General features: G+C 39.0%; 1 long non-coding RNA gene across 1 annotated transcript; it reads right to left on the bottom strand.

The window, feature by feature from the left end:
* Positions 1 to 16643: 16643 nt before the first annotated feature.
* On the bottom strand, positions 16644 to 19744 carry LOC126869703 (uncharacterized). Its single transcript, XR_007690973.1, has 2 exons — positions 18760 to 19744; positions 16644 to 18689 (listed from the first exon to the last, which is right to left on the bottom strand). It is a non-coding gene; the product is annotated as an uncharacterized LOC126869703 (long non-coding RNA).
* Positions 19745 to 19976: the final 232 nt, after the last annotated feature.

Below are 19976 nucleotides of genomic sequence, written 5' to 3'. Positions count from 1 at the left end.
CGTTGTTTTTGTCGAAGGCAGAATCTTTTTTATTGACAATTTCTGAATATTTCTCTCCGATTACCAACAGACCTACTAAACTGTCCACTAACGCTTTTCCTACTAGGAAAGTAAAAATTCCCCAAGATATACGAACGCCACGGAGAAAAAGCAAAGTAATAATTAAACCGATCGTAGCTCGTCGCACAGTATAGTTCTTGCGTCCTTTCTTCGTCCCAGATCTTCCTTCCTAATAAGCTTGCCACGGTTTCTCCCATAACCTCTCTCCTTCTCGCTCTCACCTTGTAACTTATCCTTGCTAGGACCAGAATATCCTTTCTTGTACAAAGAAACACGCCTATGGCACGCATAATCGTCGTGCTTTCGGCTGAACTCGTAAATCGCGGTTCGTTGAATACTGTTCCGTGGGAGCAACAGCGGGGAAACGGCGGAATAATAAGAGTACAGGTTCAAGAAAGAGTCGGCTGAAAGAGCCAGAAGAGTGCGTGGAAATCGACACTGCGCTTCAGCGAAAACTGCTCACGACGGTGATTTTGCCGAGTGGTGTGGTCGCAATCGAAGCGTGCTGCGCCGTGAAACAAGGACGAAAAGATGGGTGGGTAAAGAGGGGTGTGGAGTGAGGATGAACAGCAGGAATAAGGTGGATAAGGGAACGGTTGGTGCACAGTGGCTTTGAGCATGTAAAACGCCAGACTCTCGACGAACGCGAGGAGCCAGCAGCCAAGAAATAACAAAACCGCTAAATTATCGGTTTGTCCCGCTTCTTCAGAATTCAACCGAGGGGGAAGGATGAGGAAAGAGAGAGCATGCGACGGGGGATAGTGGCTGGACGCTTAGAGAACGGAATATGGGTAAGACAAAGTCGCTCGCCCAGTGTCGGAGTTCCCAGATATCCTGTAATTATGGGACATGGCAGAGCTGCAGAGAAGAGAGGCAGATACAAGGGAATTCAACGGGGAGTAGAGAGATAGGTTCAATTGCTTTCAGCGAGTTTCTATTCCCTGTCGTTGCTCCGAGCAGCGTTTCTTTTACGTTGAAATTACACGTTCCACGAGAGCAGTCGCTTGGCCGCATTTTCACACAGAGATCGTGAGCATTTGATTACATTCTATACATTGATTTGTTTACCGAGCATATTCGCCTTCTGTGTTATCGATGGTATTGTCGTAATTACCGCTACGGCTTGTTAACCCGTCGCCTGTCGATTAGACGCTGTTTCGTTTTTTCGCATTATTGGATCATCTTTCTTTTTCATAGAATATGCGTTTTGTTTGATTAATATAAACATTATTTTGTTTTCTATCGGGCTTTACTGGAAATGGGTTTATTCATTTGTTAAGGAGCGTACAGACGATCAACAGTATTGTCAATGTTTCAGATTGTATTGTCAATCAATATAATTGTCAAAGAAATTTTGAGAATCCTCAAATATTGACGATAATTTGGACAGTAATGTTGATCACCTGAATCCTCTCTTAAAATGTGTCCAGATTATCAACATTTACTCACAGTATTTCGAAGCTTTCAACATTCTCGTAAGTAAGGGATCCTCAGACGATCGATATATATATATGTATTAACATTATCGTACGTAAAAATGATCAATATATATATTGAGAATCGCGAAATATTGATAATAAATATTGATAGTCTGAACGCACTTGTAGAAATTAATGAAGACAAATGGAGACGATTTTAGTTCTTATAAAAATAGAGAATCTTATTTTCGAGATAAAAATATCTTATTTTAAAATAAAAAGTTTTAATCTAAGTAGAACTCAACTAAATCCATGCATTTTTGCTATGATACAAGTTTATTAACTTCATTTTCGAAAAAATTTTATATTCTCGACATTCTTTTGTACCAGTTTTATCAAATTAGTATACATAAATGAAATGACAGCAATAATCGTGTTCTCACATATCGTACTTTGAAAGAAGTAAAACATAACTGATTCAAGGCGGAAGAAACTAATGCACAAATAAAAATAATTATCAAATGTTTTATGATCTTAAAATAACTGGAACAACATCTTGTCCTGATTAATCTTATTAAAATTATTTATTTTAATTCTAAATAATTAGACATTAATCACGTACTTTGCATAGAAATTAAAAAACTTTCATAAAATGAAATCGATCAATTTCTGAATGGCTTGTTTATTACACAACAACCCGACATTTTCTCTAAGATATCTTATACGTTACTTCTAACTGGAAATACAAAACTTCCCTAGATTATTTCATCCGCATGAATTTATCGCCGGGAAAATCGGGCGGGGTTGTTGTTTTACGAAGCGTGCGATTACGATTCGTGTTTCGTTGTAGGTGCCTTTAACATCCGCCATCATGTTAGCTATCTACGAAAGCACGATCATTTATATCGTGTGTAACTGCAGCCTTCGATGGTTCTTCGTTCTATGATCGACTCGTCGGACGTGTCCAACAATCTTCAACCATAGTTTCCTATTGCGTTTCGTCCTCGTCTCGAGACGTGCGACCCTCCGATCGCAGTAATTCTCAAGGGATCGCTTAAGTAGGTGCGCAGCGTGTCTATGATGGCATTCGTGAAGAATCGTGACGGTCCTCGCGTGAGCTTCAACCGAGTCACGACATAATCTTTGATTCCGATGGGACGTGACTTCTGACCGGAGCTGACGCGGAACGTCCTGGCGAATACGATACTACTTCCGCATCATCGTTCGTCGGCACACTATTATAATGTTACTCGTTGGAAGAGAGGGAATGGAAATTTTCATTCGCTATAGTATATATGAAAATTTCCTTCGGTGTTATAATAAATATGGAAGTTTATTAGATATTTTCGTTTCCGAAACATTTATTCAGATGTTATAATAAAAATGAAAGTTTATTAGATATTCTCATTTCTATAAAATTGATTGTAACGTTTGAAATAAATTTAAAGAAAAATGATCATGATCATAAGATGTGAAATTTTCAATGTTTGAAAACGAAACTGTGTATATTTAAGTTGACTGCTTAAATATTCGTACATCATCGTATGCATATACGTGTGAACGCATTTCTACGAATTTCATTGCACTGAGATTTTATATTTTTCTCTTTTTATACAGCTTTATATAAATTTGTAATTTCTTATTCTATTTAACGAATGCATTTTGCTTGAAAATCTTGCCATTACACATACTCCATTTCTCTATTGCGCTCGTCAAGGAAGTTGATCAGGCTATTCACGAGACAGCCGTAAATGGTGAAGCTGAACAGAGTCCTAGAACCAACGACCATAAATCTAAATGATGAAGCGTGTCTTGATGAATGAAATATGATCTACAAATGAGATTGTCCAGATTTGTCAAACAGATGCCATTGTCGGGAAAGTTTCCTCGCAGATGTTTCATCGCAAGAACAGAATAGTTGCATATACTTTAATTTTTCCTCTCTTGTATACTGTAAATTGATATATGGAAACTATAGTAATATATGATGGTCCTACGCGTTGGAAGATCTATCTGGAAGAAAAAGAGAAAGTATACCTCAATCAGTCACATATTCGAGTATGTATGAATTGCGATATGCAATGTAAACGTTTGTATTTCTCTCGTTTCTTATGTATCGATGTCGCCTGTTGGCATAAAACGCGCATATTCAAAGAACACTGTCGCCGAGACAAATAATGTTTTACGTCTGAATAAATTTTACATTTTACTGGATGGGATAAAGCTGCTAGCAGAAAATTAGCATATCAGCTGGCAGCAGGTTCCTTTCGATGTCGCATTCGAATTATTATTTTTCAAGTCGTAGCATGTACCGTATAATTAATAGGATTTATTTTTCGCTAATTTTGAGACAAGTTATGATGAGCCACGAAAATCCTACACTTCCAAATGACGTCTCTAAAACCTGTAATAATGTTCATTATAGTGTAAAATGAAAAATTCACATTCGAACGAAGTAACCTAATCCAAACTATTACGGTCACCTATGACCTAACAATACCGCTGCAGGATTAAGAATTTTTTAGAAAGATATCGACAAGATATATACCTCAGAAGTATTCCAATACATAATGTCCAACACTCTAACCTTATCTAGGAATCTCCATATACTATTATAAATACAGCATCGCAACCTCATTGCATCATCCTCATCCCACACTGAAACACAACGTTCCAAACTGCTTAGTCTCTGAATCTCTTTAGAAACCTTTCCAAGCAGCGCACCGTATCATACATCCTGCACGACCTATCCACTCATCGTAACATCCTACTCAACCTCAAGACAGGGTTTCACCGAGCTCACGGAAAGAGAATTTTCCATTTAAACCCTCCTATCATAATCCTATCGAGAAACAGCTTGCGGGCACCTGCCGAGAAAGATGGACAGGCTTACAGGAAGAAATCGCGCCGCGTCAAGACTCCACGGACGATTTTTCCATCAGTTCCGTGGAACGACCGTTTGATCCCAAGGTTCCACGAAATGAATATAATTAGAGCAAGGAAGGTCAGTGGCGTGCACTGGCGATCTCTACGCTAATAACCGGAGAGGATCCGCTTGAGCTGGGGAATATCTCGCGCCTGGACGCGCATCGAAGGGCACAGACTGACGGGATACGCGATGGCGACGGAGGCAGCAGCGGCGGCGCTCGATTAATTGGCGGATAACCTCCTTCCTGGCGGTCAGTGTCATTTGCATGAGAGACCGCCACGGCTTTCAGGTGCTTCTGCGCGCACAAGAAAAGCACTATACGCGAAACGCGTACAAACGAGGCGGGAACGCGGCCAGTATTGAGACAGAACGAGCCCATTAAAGCACTGGGATTGTATACGACCGAAGCACCGGCTTGTCGGGACGTCACCATTGGACGCGTTTATACGGCCTTTTGCCACTTTAATAATACAATCTTGCGATTAACAGTGTATGAATATTCGTTAACTATTTTTTATGGAATATGATTTATTTAGGAGATTATAATTGGAAGATCTGGAACGATCCTATGGTTTATCAGAGCTGTTGTAGAATATTATGACACGATGCAATTCAGTTTTGAAAGATAGTTTTGCAAATGTGAATTTTATAGACTGGTATCTGTAAGTGTTGAATATTATGGAGCAGTTTATTTTCAGATGCTTTGGTTGTCGAGGTGCCGGTAATATGAGGAAGTTCTCTCTTGAAGGTAGAGAAACTATCCTTTTTATGATTAATTCTAGCATCAATATTTAAAATCATAATGTGTCATAAATATGGCATTTATAAGGTTTTAGATAAATCATTTGCATTTCATAACATACCTGTTAATTGCGTAAGAAGATAACAAGTATCGTTTCTCATCATTAGTATGTGAAGAATATACGTTGATATACGTTACAATGAAGAAATGAGAATCATATATGAAACAGAAAATTCTTTATTGTGAAAATGATCTACAAAGATAGAAATATTTATAGAAAAAATAAAAGCTTTAAAATATTGATAGTAGCAAAAATTGTTGAGAATAGTCTACAAAGATTAAAACATGTTGAAGAAAGAGAAGGTTTTAAATATTGATACAACGAAAAAATATAGAAAATGATCTGACAAAGACACGAATATTTGTCAAAAGAAGAAAATGATGAAATCAAGCATGTCATTAATACAACATGTAAAACTTGATACATCTCTCAACACTTGAATCTCAAGTTTAACAACACCTTTGCAGTTAAAAAATCACTATCTCTGTCACCCTAGTCACGCGTCACATATTATCAGCGTAATATCAAGTTTCATAAGCAGCAACGTATAATCCCAGTCGGACAACTGTCGCTTCGCATTCCCGACGAACCGCGCGTTGCGAGAATCCCGTTCGCGCGAGCGAGCAATAAAACAAGAACCCTTTATCCCGGCGACGCGGCGCGGTAAAACATTGTCCCGACCGTGCAACATCGGTGTTCTCCATCCCAGCTGTTCCGTCGAACGCATCGCGAGCCTACGGACAACCGAGCGTTTATGCAAACGCGACCTTGCGATCTTTCGCCCGTTCATCGTCGAACATCGTGTTCTCCGACCTTGCGACATGCCACGCTATGTTTTCACGTAGTCATCATCCATACTTTTGCTGTTAAGTCAATTTTTTTGGCGTAGTAGCGTACTACGTTGTGGTTGTGAATTATGGACGAGTATCTTTACCATTTATAAAAAGGATACGGCCCTACAAATGTAATATTCTTTGAAGAATTCATTCTCTTCTTTCGACATCTTTCTCTACCTGCATTGATAATGAAGTTATGACTAAGGATAGTTACGTAAACTACTGTGCATTATATCACACATATACATGAGATATGTATGTTAGTCGTTATTAAGATGCACCACAAAATTCCAAATTCTCTGTTAACGCATTTAATGCAGGAGAATTTTCACGATTCCTGGCTTTCGCGATGAAAAAAATTCGAAAAACTTTTTTAGTTAGTTTTACTTAAAAAAAAAAAAAAAAAAATAGCGACTGCTCATGTTACGTTGTTGAGAAATATTTTAAGAAAAGGTAATTTAGATACACGTATTGGTGTTATTGTTGAGGTATCGTTTCGTCCCCGAGACAACTTCGCATTCCGTTAATCCTAGAAAATTAAAATTTCTCTTCATGAATAGTCAAACGAAAAAATTAAAAACATATATAAAAACTCTAGAACTCAAACATAACAAGAAAATTGAACCCGCATCATAAACTAGGTTTAGAATGAACCATCTCTGACACCTTAACGTAGGCAAAGGAACGACTATGCACAATTCGCGGTGTACACGCATGGTCTGGTTATCGAGCGTAGCGATCTACGTCGTGTTCGCACCGCTTTGTTCGGATTATTTTTCGCGCGAGCGACGACCAATGGCCCCGAGACGCGTATACCGTTTTTACTATTCGCCGAAGGACGTTGTTCCGGCCACAAGCAAGAACGAAGAGTCAGAGGATCGAGGCAAGAACCGAGAAGAAGAAAATGCACGGATTCAACGCGCAGCCGGACGCATCGCGGCACGATCGATCGACTCCATCGATCGCCGCTCTCATCCGTGCATAACGTCTACGAACGCGACGCGACACGACGCGACGAACCACGACGTTCCACGCTTTGCCTCTGTTGACTTTGAATGACGTCTCACAATCGGGAACGATCGGCCCGGCCGCTTGCTTTGCATACAAGGAGCGGCGTAATAACGACAAGATTAATTAAACTCGTTAGGGAAATATCGACGAGGGTTGCTACAGTCCAGATAGCATGATCGAGCACCCTGGAGACCGCCGTGGAAAATAAAAGTAGAATAAGGAAGAATTGAGAAAGTTATAGTGGGAATAAGGTTGCAGGAATACGAACGCGGTTGGAAGTTGGGACTCGATGCAAGACGTGCACTCGGTTTAAAGGATGATAATGAAGGCGTTTTCTTGGGGAGTGAGGGACAGTGATGGATGCTCCTCGGCTCTGATTTCTGCTGCTTGATGGAGGTTCGGGATTTGGTAATCGGAGATTTGTAACGGATATTGGTATGAGAGTTGGTGTATAAAAATGGTTATGTGCAATGAGATTAATTTGCGGGTAAGAAACTCTTCATTAATCACTAGATTACAGTATAAAAATTCATATTTTTATGAACTGCAAAAATGTATTAAATAGGGATTTCTTTCGCTTACTAAATATTATCTTGATGTTTTATCTTGAATATTTAATGTATGTGATATATATCACGTAAATTTTGTACATTTCCGCAGTCTGTTAATCATTTTAACCCTGCCTCCTCCTTTAATGAATCTTTCAGTAAACATTCAACTTTCAACAAACCATTTAAACTCTCTTTTCATTCTAAACTTAAACCCCCCTAAAGAAATACGGAAAGTCAACAAACCAATTTACCTTTAACTGGTATGGTAAATGTCAAATCGCTGACAGATATGATATACTGCCGAAACCAATTAGTGGGCCAAGCCACACCGATTACTGGTTAGAAGCAACATCCACAAAACACTATTAGAACGATTCAAACTTTCCTTCAAACTTTCTAGCAACCATTGGGACACAGAGGAGTTTCGACGGTCAAAAGGTGCCACACTGAACAGGAGCTGCCCCTCGAAGCGCGCGTTTATCTTTCGTATGCGTCTTCCATCGCATAACACAGCCTGACGTTGAAATATCGATACACGCGCGGCACCCGGACGGCCTCCTCTTTAGAACTTAAAATAACCTCGCGAGCAGACACAAAGGCGGCACGTAGGAATTTCCGCGGCGCCGCGGTTGAACGCGCGCGCCACCATGGAATTACTACGCGCTCGCTGCGGCAAATTGATTTATCAGAACGGCTAATAGGTATAAATCGCGGACTGATTAATGCGCCGGCGTGGGAAACACCGAGTAACACTGTAAATTCGCAGCGACCTAGACACGGGAACGATGTTCCCGTCTCCGGCATCTTGTAGACGTTCGACGAGAAGTGCAGGGTGGAAAAAGGGGAGAGGAACAGCGTATATTTATTCTTGGACAAGATACGAATCTAGTCGGCGGTGGTACGACAAGAATGATCCGCATAATTGACGAACGCCGCTCGCCTAATAGCGAGCCAACCTAGAAAACTCCACCGCTCGATCGTAACATAAATCCCGACGATAATGAGATGGGTAAATATCGGTTGCCACGCACGTTTAACTGGAATACCTTGGAACTCTCCCTCAGCTCGGCCAGCTTCGATGCCAGAGTTATTGAATCCGTCCAGTCGCGGTTAAATCGATCTACGAGGCCTAGTTTTCTTTTTCTTTACATTTTTTTTCTTTTAGTATTTTTCCCCTTCCTATGTCTCGTTGAAATGAGTGGATTTATGAATATAAGGATAATGCATGTTGTCACGAGGAGGAAAATGTTAGAGGAACAGGTGCTGAGGAAAATTGGGTGCAATAAGTTTTAATGATCGCTTGGGTATGCACAGTTGTGTAGGTATACCATGGCTCGCGGAAGTATTTTGTAGTTGAATACTTGTACATTTCTTTCGTGAATTCGTTATGTTATTGTACAAAATATTTTGAAATTTTGTTAGAACCGTGATGGCAACTCACGATTATGATTAGGTCGATGAAGTCTGAAACAAATTCGATAATATATATTTCGGTTACAAGTTACAAAATTATCTAGACTGCTCCATCTGTTTATTTGTAGATCCATAGTCTTCTTGCTTGTTTTTGATAAGCTGACCCTAACCCTCAACGTCCTTTATTTTTTTACTTTCTACCATATTTCTTTCTGTCAGATTTCTGTTCCGATTTGAGAAATATTCGCTATTATACTAGCGAGCCATTCTTTATAATTCCTTTTATATTCTTTTTCTGTTTCCTAGCCGTTGCAGCTTCCTCCTCTTTTTTTTTAATGTTTCATTCATACCTTAAGGTTCTCCCTCGCTACCCTTTTTTATTACATCTCTTTATTCCCTCGTCGCTCTATATTTCTATACCTACCTACGTATTGTCGTGTCCCTGTGTATTCCTATCTTCATATCTCTGCGTCGCCACACCATGTTTTTCTTTCTTGTCCCCCCTGTACCTACCTATTCAACAGTCTTCATACTTTATATTCCTTTATCGCCACATTTTTCGATATCCGAGTTGTTCCAACCGTATGTCCCTCCATTTCTATTCTCTTTATACGTCTTTGATAAACGTTTCCTTACACCTTTTACTTTCTTCACATCTCTATCTTATTTCCATCTTTTCTTTTTTTCTCTTTATTCTATCATCCGTTCTTTATGCGTCTTTCATTACATTCCTCGTCACATTTATCACTTTCGTATAAATTTTATCTGTGTCTTTACGTAGCATACGACCGTGTCCAAGGCTAGTCACTCGTAGTGCCATATACGCAGACGTTTCATTGCTCAATTAACGACCCACGCGCATATTCAGCCACGTACACGTGAACGTCGTCATCGGACGGATCGGGATGTCGTTCAGGCTGCCCAGGCAAATGGAACACGAATTGTCGGACAGGATACTTCGTAAATATAGACGATCCTATCCAGAAGATCACAGTGTGTACGACCGGCAATTGACGAGTTACACGTGCAACAGGCTGTGTACGTGTCGAGTCTCGGATGACGAGCGGGAAAAAGACTCTGGAGGCTCCAAGCGGTCGTAAAGGGAATGTTTTCTTGTTAGTCGTACCTTTATCATTGCTGTTACCAGCGGTGATCATCGATGATCCCGGTCCCGCATCGCGTTTCCTGTCAAACAGACTGATTTGCATCTCGATGTTGATGGATTTTTGACAAACACAGCATCGACGGAGTTGCTGTGCTGCCTGGAGCTCATCCAGTCATCATTAGACGGTAGCCGTGAATCTTATAAGAAACAGGATTGGAGAGTTTGTTTCATACAGACTTGGAAATAAAACTAACGATATAGTATAATTATGTTCATAAAGAGATTATAAGAATTGAATGGAGAAACCAATCCTTTAGAGAGATACAAAAGTATTTTATTCTAAGCCGAAATACAGATACTGCCATGAAAAACATCTTAATGAAAAGTTTTTCACGATAAGTGTTCAAATATCTTCTTAAGTCATAAAGTGTACAAAATTACGCGGTGCAGATGTGTTGAAATGTTCCTGGAAAAAAGATTTTGCAAACTGTTATTAGAAAAACCTGAACTTTTGGAAATGTTCTTTCTTTCATAATAATATCAGAACGTGTTAATTCAATTAACGGAGTTTACTTTAGTCCGTAGCTAGTCTTCGAGCACCCGTCCACTAAATTGCATTAAAGCAGCAGCGTAGGAGTGAAATAAGCCTAAGAATATTGATTTATGACATGCCGTTATTATTGCGTGTCCAAATGTCAAAATCTAGAAACTTATCAGCGACGATTTCTACACCTCAATTTCTGCTTTCAAGAAACGAAAGATTAAATTTTAAAATGTCTAAAATTCCTCGAAAATAAAAATGTCACGTGTCTGTGTCACAAAGCCAACAGGTTAACTGTAAAGACAATTAGTAAACGTAATCGTTTCCGCTAACAATATGCTACAGCTCGTCAGATTGAGACGCGCTTAAATTCGTTAGGATCTCTCGGCTTCTTTACACTCTGCACAATACGTTTTTGTTGGTTCAAATTGCACGAGCGGAGATAATGTTCGAAGATGGTCGTTCCCTGTTAGAAATATTCTACTTAACCTCGTTTGCGCGTTCTTCTGGTTTAATATCGCCAGCCTATTTCAGTAAACGTTGCGGAGTCTCTATGGAAAGAACTCATTCGGTTGGAAACGAGGTTAAAGGCAGTTTTATATACCTGCGAGACAAAATTACTTTCTAAACGAGCTTGCGCGCAAGCTTGTTCGAAACTGGCCCGCGAGGATTCGCAATAGCGGTTGAACATTGAAAAAATGGACGGTGATTTGGGGCAAATTGAATTTAGAGGAAATGCTCGAGACGAATGCTGATGCGGATGCAAGCTGCGCCAGTTTTACGCTTGAAACATTTCAGGTGGTTTAACTATCCAGAGCGAAGATGGATATTCGAAATTAAAGTAGCAATTAAAGGCGTAAGTATTGCAATTATACGTTATCACTTCGTCATTTAAAGATAGCGTCTTCCGTTTTGTGTTGTAGGAATTTTGAGATACAGGCAAGATTTGATTCTTAAAATTTCAAATAAAATATCCACAATATTCAAAGATACAAATTACAAAGTCTAACTACACTGTAGTCTCTGCATTTTAAACCATCCTTGTCTTTTTCATTTCCATAACTAACAACAAGAAAAATAAAACATTAATGTTACAACACGAACGCAAGATTGAGAATTACATACAAAACACCTATAATAAAACTGTCGAGCAATAGGGTATCAGTATCAGAAAATGTAAAATAAGCGAAATAAGCGTTTATCACATCAGAGACGATCACAGATCATAAACAGCCTACAACCAAGATACATGTTTTTTCCGCTGCTGTTGAAAGCGAGACCTACGAATAACGTTTAGCCATCGGTGGATACGTAAACGCGCGACCGTAGCAACTTCCTGCAGCTCGTTAATTAACGCGTTCAAGAAAACTCGTAACTGTGTTCCTGCTTACCGTACTGTCCTCTATAATACACCTGTTTAATTTCGTGGTCGAGCCAGTTCCCTGTCGCGACTTAATTCAAGACGATTACTCTGCAAAATAGATACACTGGTCTCGTTACGTGGCTCGTTAACTCGTCCTATGTAAATCACGATTATTATATGCCGAGGAACGGACGATTTTATTTTAGGCAAGTATGCTGTTAAAAGAAAGAAACACGATTTGTGTCCATCTATTTGAAATGTTTCAGACTCGGATGTGACATCGATGATTGAATATAATAGGTTAGCTGATATTACGTCGAATCTTAATGAGTTTAAGAAAAGGGAAAACGTACAGCGATTTCAAAGTACGCGATGGAATCAAGGTGAATATTATATAAAGGAAGTTTCTAAGCACCGTTGCACAATGGAATTTATATTACCTGTTGATAAAATTTTACGAATCACAAATTACAAGTTATCAGTGTTAATACGTATTGTTTTGTAAGGAATGGAATTTGGACAAGTATTACCAATATATGTATAAATATCTTGTTAACAATTGTCGACTCTGCTGGGGAAAGAGTATTTTAATAACACGTGGATTAAAGCATATATGTAATAGCTTTTGATTATACTCAACCTCAATACTCAAACGATAGAACGTAAAAGTTAAGTGAAAGTTGTATCGTTAATCACGAACACACGTGGAAGGTTTTTACTACATTCGTAAAACCAAGTTTCTAAAAACATATCTACGTAATCAAATACAATTTGCCTAATATCCTCTTAGACATCTTTATTAGTTTCTCCACGAAGACATTGCCAAGAAACTCTAAATAGCTTTATTTCAAACCAACCTATCAAAGTATCAACGAAAACTACTAAATTAAAATTCTGACAAAATAAAAAACAGATAAAAATTATCTCAATTAAACAATCGAAACGAATATTACCAGCGACGAAGGCGATATTACCATCACAAATTGAACGTACAAATCTATTACTTCATTTGCATCATCGTGTTCGACCCTTCGTGTCATGGTACTAACATGCACAAAGAGTCATCGAGAGAAAAGCCAAGACAAAACGAAACACAAACCTAGCCAGTGGACACGCTGCGCCGCCTCGAAGTCCTTTGACGTCATAATTGCTCCGTATAATCCAGGAATATAACCGGTAATTTTCCGCGACGGTCGAGAGCCACCGACAGAAATAACGAAGACCGTTAACCCTGGCTGCGTGTCGCGAGTTGTCGTTAAGCGTCCTCGACTGGAACTTTGCGCGGTCGTCTTCGTGAAACTCATCTCGTGACCACGACGATTTGCCCGTCGGTCCTTTTCCGTTTCGTGACGGTGAACGGTTTCTTGACGGTGAATGCCGACCACTTCCGCCGATCCGAACGGTTAATTGTCACTGGGGGACCCGTCATGTCATGGATATCTAGCCACTTTAGTCAGGTGTCATCATCAATAGTATTACGGGTTTAGCGACTATTGCATGTAGTGCCTTGGTGGAGAAGGTGAATTAGAGGAAGGGCGACTTTGGCACCAAGGGGAAGGAAGTAAGAGGTCTTGATTGCCGACAAGTCGCGTTTAGGGCGCCGCCGTTTTAGGCAAAAAGTCCGCCGCCGGGTGTTCCGTTCCTTCGTCGCCGTCACACCGATGTAATTTCCGATTGGTTCCCAGGCTTTTTACGCGATGATGTTTCCGAAGAATTAATGGAGGGGCTTTGTTCTTGTGGAAAAGTCTGAAAAATTCGTGGGAACATCCGGATTTTTGTGGGGAGTGCTAAGTGTTAGATATTGCTTCAAATTGTTGTAATTTTTTATCAATGCGTCGGATTCAAGACGAGTAAAGACCAAGATAGAATTAATTTATTTCTAAGTTTCCTTGTTAATTAGAATTCGATTTTAAATGATTTTACTAGATCGTAGAATCTGGACTCGAATAAATAGTTTTAATAATTTAGTGTCTCATCGATATTCTATGTTTGTGATATTATTACTTTCAGTGATATCGAAAACGTACAGAGTCAGTGAAATTGCACAAAATTGCAAAGTAAAATTTGATCGAAGAAATAAGGCATAACATCCCAGGGTCAATTTCGGGTATTACAGAAAAGAAATCCGTCAGCTGTTCGGACAGTTTAATTACCGGAGTTCAGAAATTCGACTGTTGGATTCTTTTTCTCTTTAAAGCACATTATTATCTATCATTCAGTGACATGTAGCGTATGAAAAGGAAATTGTACCCGATCCTTAATCCTTTGCAGTCATACATCAAACTTGACTTTGCGTCCTACTTCCTTCTATATACCTTCCCAACGGCATCGATCGAACTTACCATGGGCTTAAACTTTGATCTATACTATCAACTATAATAAATAATGTTTTAAAAAATAGCCGCCAACAAAATCTATTCAGAAATCTATTAACTAACATGTACATTTCTTATATATCTTGGATATTATTTCATTACCTTTATTCCAATATAAAATATGAAACAAAATAAAAACTTATTTCATTTGACTGTTAAATGATGGAATAGTTCAAAGACAAATCATCTGCTTATTAAAATAAACTATCCAATAGTCACTTCAAAATAACATCTACTCAAATGGAATGATACATCACGTAAAAAATCATTTTTCAAATATTTTAATTAAATAAACCTCAAGTCTCTTTAATCGAAACTTTCCTATAACTTCGAAACACGTAGCAAAGAAGATTTTACACTTCCTACTTTATCTACCCTTCAACTTCCTGCATTTGATAAATTCCCTCGCATTCTTGAGCCCAACGTCTCGTGCACAGTCACACTTCTCTATTACGTAGAGTAATACCAGCAAAAAGATATACTCGTCGTAAATAGCGAGAGACACCGTGCTGAGACGAAGGATTCAGGAAACGTTGAAGTCGAAATAGCATCGATTCGTCTGTAGACCGTTCAATTACTGGATCTCTTCGACCGAGTCGGTTTCTTGCAGCGTTCAACAAAATTCGTGAAACGACGGAACACACAAAATGAAAAACGAGAAGGACGAGGAAGCTTTGTAACGCTTCGCTGGTTCAGTACGTTCGCCGACTGTCGTCGAGGATTACGTCAGTCGGCCCAAGGCGGATCGTAATAGCACGATGCGAGTGGCAAGAACACAGTGACATGCCTAATGTCGTATTGCCATGCTTGGGAAGGCAACACGTAATGCCTCGGACCCATGGCTGGCTCGCGGCTATACATTCGTCTTCGCTTTTGTCGTCACGCGGAATCACGTCTTCGTCCCTTTTTTCTTCGCCTCTTCGGCTGCTTTGTTTCTCTGTTTGCTACGGAAATATGGACGCGTTAATACGGGTGGGAAGTTCAGCACGCTCCATGACGAATCGCCTGGGACGTAGAACTCTCGGAGTTTTACGAATCGTCGCCTTCAACGCTTGCTTTTAGCTTCTGATGCTTGAAATAGTTTGACATGCGTTGTCAATCCTGCTATGTGAGACACTGAAGCATTTTCTCACTCCGAACGTAGTTCTGACAGGTAGTTCTCACTTTCTAAGATGAAATGGGTTTTTACAGTAAGTTGTAAAATAGCATTTAAAAATCTTATTCGTATGTTGTTGGTAAGGTATAAATAATGGGACAATGTTTCATTTTTAGAGCATATAATTTTTTTAAATATCTTTTTACTTATTGCTAGTGAAAACTTGAAAGTGTAACTTTGATTTATTTGACGCTTAATTTTTAGTATCTCAAAAAATAATATTTAACTTACCTGTAATAAAAATGAGAAAATGATACTAGTTGGTAAAATTTCATTTATTTCATTCGCAAATTTATTGCTGTTCCACGTGAATACTTATTAATATGGATAACTTGTGACTTATAAAATTTCATCAACAATGTTACTTCAATTGTGCAAGAAAGCACAGATTATACTTTGCACAGAAGATATAAAATATAAACCACTTTAAACTTTTGTGCTCATATCTTTTATTCGAGAAAGCAATGGAATAATTCAGATCAATGAAATAATAAAAATAATAATACGAATATGCATATAATGAAATATTAATAAAATAAATGAGTAATACCGCTATAGTGGAATAGTTTATCTTCAAAGCGGAAACCTTCAGTGAGATACCTTATACATTTCTTTACGCTTCCAGGATGTTGACAATTTTTTGGATTGAAGGGAAAGAATATCGAAGAGACACTGACAAATGACCGAGTCAACTTAATGCATTTCCAGTGTATATACGTTTTCTAATCGGCACGCGAAACTTCCATTTGGCTGAGATTCGCGTCGTGAAACTGATCGCTCCATTCCCGCCAGCGAAATCCTCTTGTGAGAGAACTATACTACCCGGAGCAGTGTAGCTTACGCTAACAGCATTGGCTTCGGTCATAGATTTGCGTAACCTTAATAAATGGAGAAGTGGAAGAGGAACGTAGACAGGATGTAGGAAGACTTCAGGGTCGATATACTGTACGAAAATACCACGGTAAATATAACGAAATTAAAAAAGAAAACAGGAAGAATACAATTTCAGATTAAAGCTTTCGTCACTAACAAAATTTTCTTCCCAGTTTCCTCTCAAGGAGCGATACGCTATTTTTATTCGACGAGATTTTGTTGTTAATTCTTGTTTGTACGAATCAGTTCAGTTAAGGATTACTGCAATACAATATTCTTTTTTGAAGCATGAGGAAGCAACAGCAATGAATATTTAATAAAAACGAACAGGCAACGGTTACGTTAAAAGTATTGTTGAAATAATTACTACAAACATATTAAAAATTTGAATCATAGTAATTTTGTACTTGTCAATTGGATCATCGCATGGAGTAATATTTCACGCAACAATACTACTCTGAGGCAAAACGTAGTAGAAACTAGGTAGTAGAAACGTAGTAGGAAGCAAGAACGTAAGGAAGGAAGCAACCGACAAACGAAAAGCTGTCAGTACCCAGATGTATTGTAAGGCTGTCGGAAGGCTGTCGGGAAAAATAGGAAACACGGTATTCCACTTATATTGGGTGTTATCAGCAGCACTTTCATCGAGGAAATAATAAAGATAAGGGAAAGTGACGCATGAACTGACGCATGAACTTGCCCATTATATTCGGTAAACGAAGAGTTTCGTGACGAAGTCAAGTTTCCAAGATCTATGTCCATCAAGAAAAAGAGAAAGAAAAGAAGCTTGAAGAACGTGGAACAATCTTGGAAAGGAGATAGGTATCAGAGATGTACGTCTCGCGATTTACCATCAAAACAAAAAAAAGAAAATATAAAAAAGGAGTAGAAAGTTGTAAAGTCTTAGAGAAGTCAAAGAGAGAAAAAAGTGAGACATGGGTGAGAAACGCGATATTCTACTTGGTAACTCCATCCATGATCAGTTAAGAAATTGGAATCGATTTAATGAAATGCACCAGGTACAAGTGATTGGTGACCTGGATGTTGTGGCCGATTCCATGTGTTAATTGAGATTAATACCAGCTGTGAATTCTCAAGGATAAACGGAAAGTTTCTCGTAGACGGAATAATTACGTAGATAGAAATCTAGTACAACGGTCTATGTTGTAGCCAGGCCCCCGTGTATTTTAACTACTCCTCAGGATGAGAGGCGAGCACTGATAACCGCCTTGAACCCACCGCATTTGCCCGTTGTGTGTGTCTGTCTACTTGCATTTGCAACCGAGTTGCTAGAATCTCGTATCCTTCTTACCCCCTCGAGGCTTCCCCCCATTATTCTGCGCTTCCCTTTGTTCGACAACCTCCTTCTGTTGCTATTTTCGTCTCCCTCCTTTGGATTAATGCCGGAGGTCACACCGGCCTGGAGAGATTTGATAGACTGCTTCAGAAAAGACATCCTGGCCAGATTAGTCAAGGAAACATTGTACTTTATGCATAAATTCCGGTGATCTTATTTTAGATACAAGACATCGGTGTTGATGTTAGCGTTTGATAGAATCCAATTGATAATGATCTGTACGTGTATCTATAGTGATAAGTTTTGTTGCATATTCTTACTTTTTCAAGAAGCGTCTTTTTAGCAAGATTTATATATTCGATTTTCACACATTTTTCATAGCGTAAAATTTCTGTAGTTATATGGTACTACTAAAAAGTACTACTAGATGACACGAACGCTATAACAAACACAGTGGCATGTAAAATGTATATCAAAATGTTCTATATAAAATGCAAGAAGTAAAAATTTGTTTGTGTTTGAATTGTACCCTTAATTGTGATGGAGTGGAAGTATATTAACATTTTGGTGGGGTTCTAAGATACCATAATAAAATATTTAGATATGACATTAGACGTTATAATTATTAGTCTCTATGTAAGTCAAGATTACGATAGAATTTTATTTATATATAAGATATATATATATCTTCCTTCGTTATTAAACACGTAACGTATGAATTGCACAAAAATATATATCATTACATAGTTAAGAAGTGCTAAAAAGAAAATTGTGTATTTTTGACCTGTTAGGTCGAACAAAATTGTACATCAAGGGGTTAATTTCCATTAAATGTGTTTCGTGCACTACTCGAGACACTTACTATCATTTTCTACGATCTCACTGTATCCCATTATCAGTCCCCCATTCGCGCTGATTCCAAAACGGTTCCACACCACTCGTGACCTGGCGTTATCCTCTGCACATAAATAACCGGCGTTCCCAGTGGTTCTAGACTGCTCATGTTCAGTCGTTCCTAAAGAATTTACCGTTGCGCCGTAACATCGTGTACCTACACCCGCTATGGGCCCTCGTCCGTTCGTATGTTTGCACACGAAGATCCAGCGTCCGCGATTTAATCGGTAATCGCAGCCCGCTTAGGAAAGCCAGCCGTAGGTCACGATTCTTCGGGCCAACATCGCACTCCGGAGCTCCTCCTTCTTCTGGCAGCTTCCCAACCTCGAGAAGTGTAGCCGAGGAAGTAGTTTAATCGGCGTGATGAATTGCAATCGTCGCGAAATCAGGCAATCATGACTTAGGCTCGATACAGTCGAGTGGCGAGACGCGTTATGCTTTTTAAGATTGAAAACGCCATCACGTCCGTTTATTATTATACGTATTATTATATAAATGTATAAAAATTCGCGTACCATTAAGGAACATCCTGACATCAGATATTCGAAATACGTTAATAAATATTATTAAAAGAAATTTATTCCATTAGAATTTTATCAAAAAATTCGATGATCTGAAGTGTTTTATTTATTATCGATATCAACATATTGCAAAACTGAACTTACAGATATCGAATATCGTGTCCTATTTTATCAGCAAGACACTGTATCATTATACAAAATGAAACTTTCCTGAACCACAACAAAAGAAAAGCACAAAGCCAAAAAGCTAGTTAAAAACGAACACACGTAAACTCAATCTTGTTCATGCTTGTCGCCTCTAATTATCCATAATTATTGGCAATAGTTTCCCAGAGGCGATGACTGGACGACGACACTGACGTCTGAACGAAACGTCGCGGTGCTCCGGTAGCCGATAGTTTGAATGGAGTTTCAAGGGAACCAACAGGCATACGACCTCGATAAAAACTAGTTTATTAATATGGGTAGCACGTTCGCTGTAATCTGCGCGTCTCAGCTGGTTCTCGAGGGCAGGCGATCGCGCGCGAGCGGCCATCGAGCGGCGCTCCACGATTAGCCGCGTGCAGTGATGGGATCTGAAACACTTTGAATCGCTTTGAATCTGTATACACCGTGATCTTAAATTCGCAATACAATTGAAGTCAGGAAAATTGTACGGCTCAAAATAAGAAGAAAATCAAGAGTAAGAAAATTGCTTTGGAGTCGTCATTTTTGAGAAAATCGAGTTTAAAAATTCGTCATTGTATAGTATCAATTTTTTAATTCACGTACCTTCGTAAATCAGGATGGGACCATTACATTTTACAATTACTTTTATCAATATACAGAAA

The sequence above is a fragment of the Bombus huntii genome, chromosome 9, assembly GCF_024542735.1.
Source record: "Bombus huntii isolate Logan2020A chromosome 9, iyBomHunt1.1, whole genome shotgun sequence".
NCBI lineage: Eukaryota > Metazoa > Arthropoda > Insecta > Hymenoptera > Apidae > Bombus > Bombus huntii.
The sequence above is the reverse complement of the archived record's forward strand: the minus strand, read 5'-3'. Positions and strand labels throughout refer to the sequence as shown.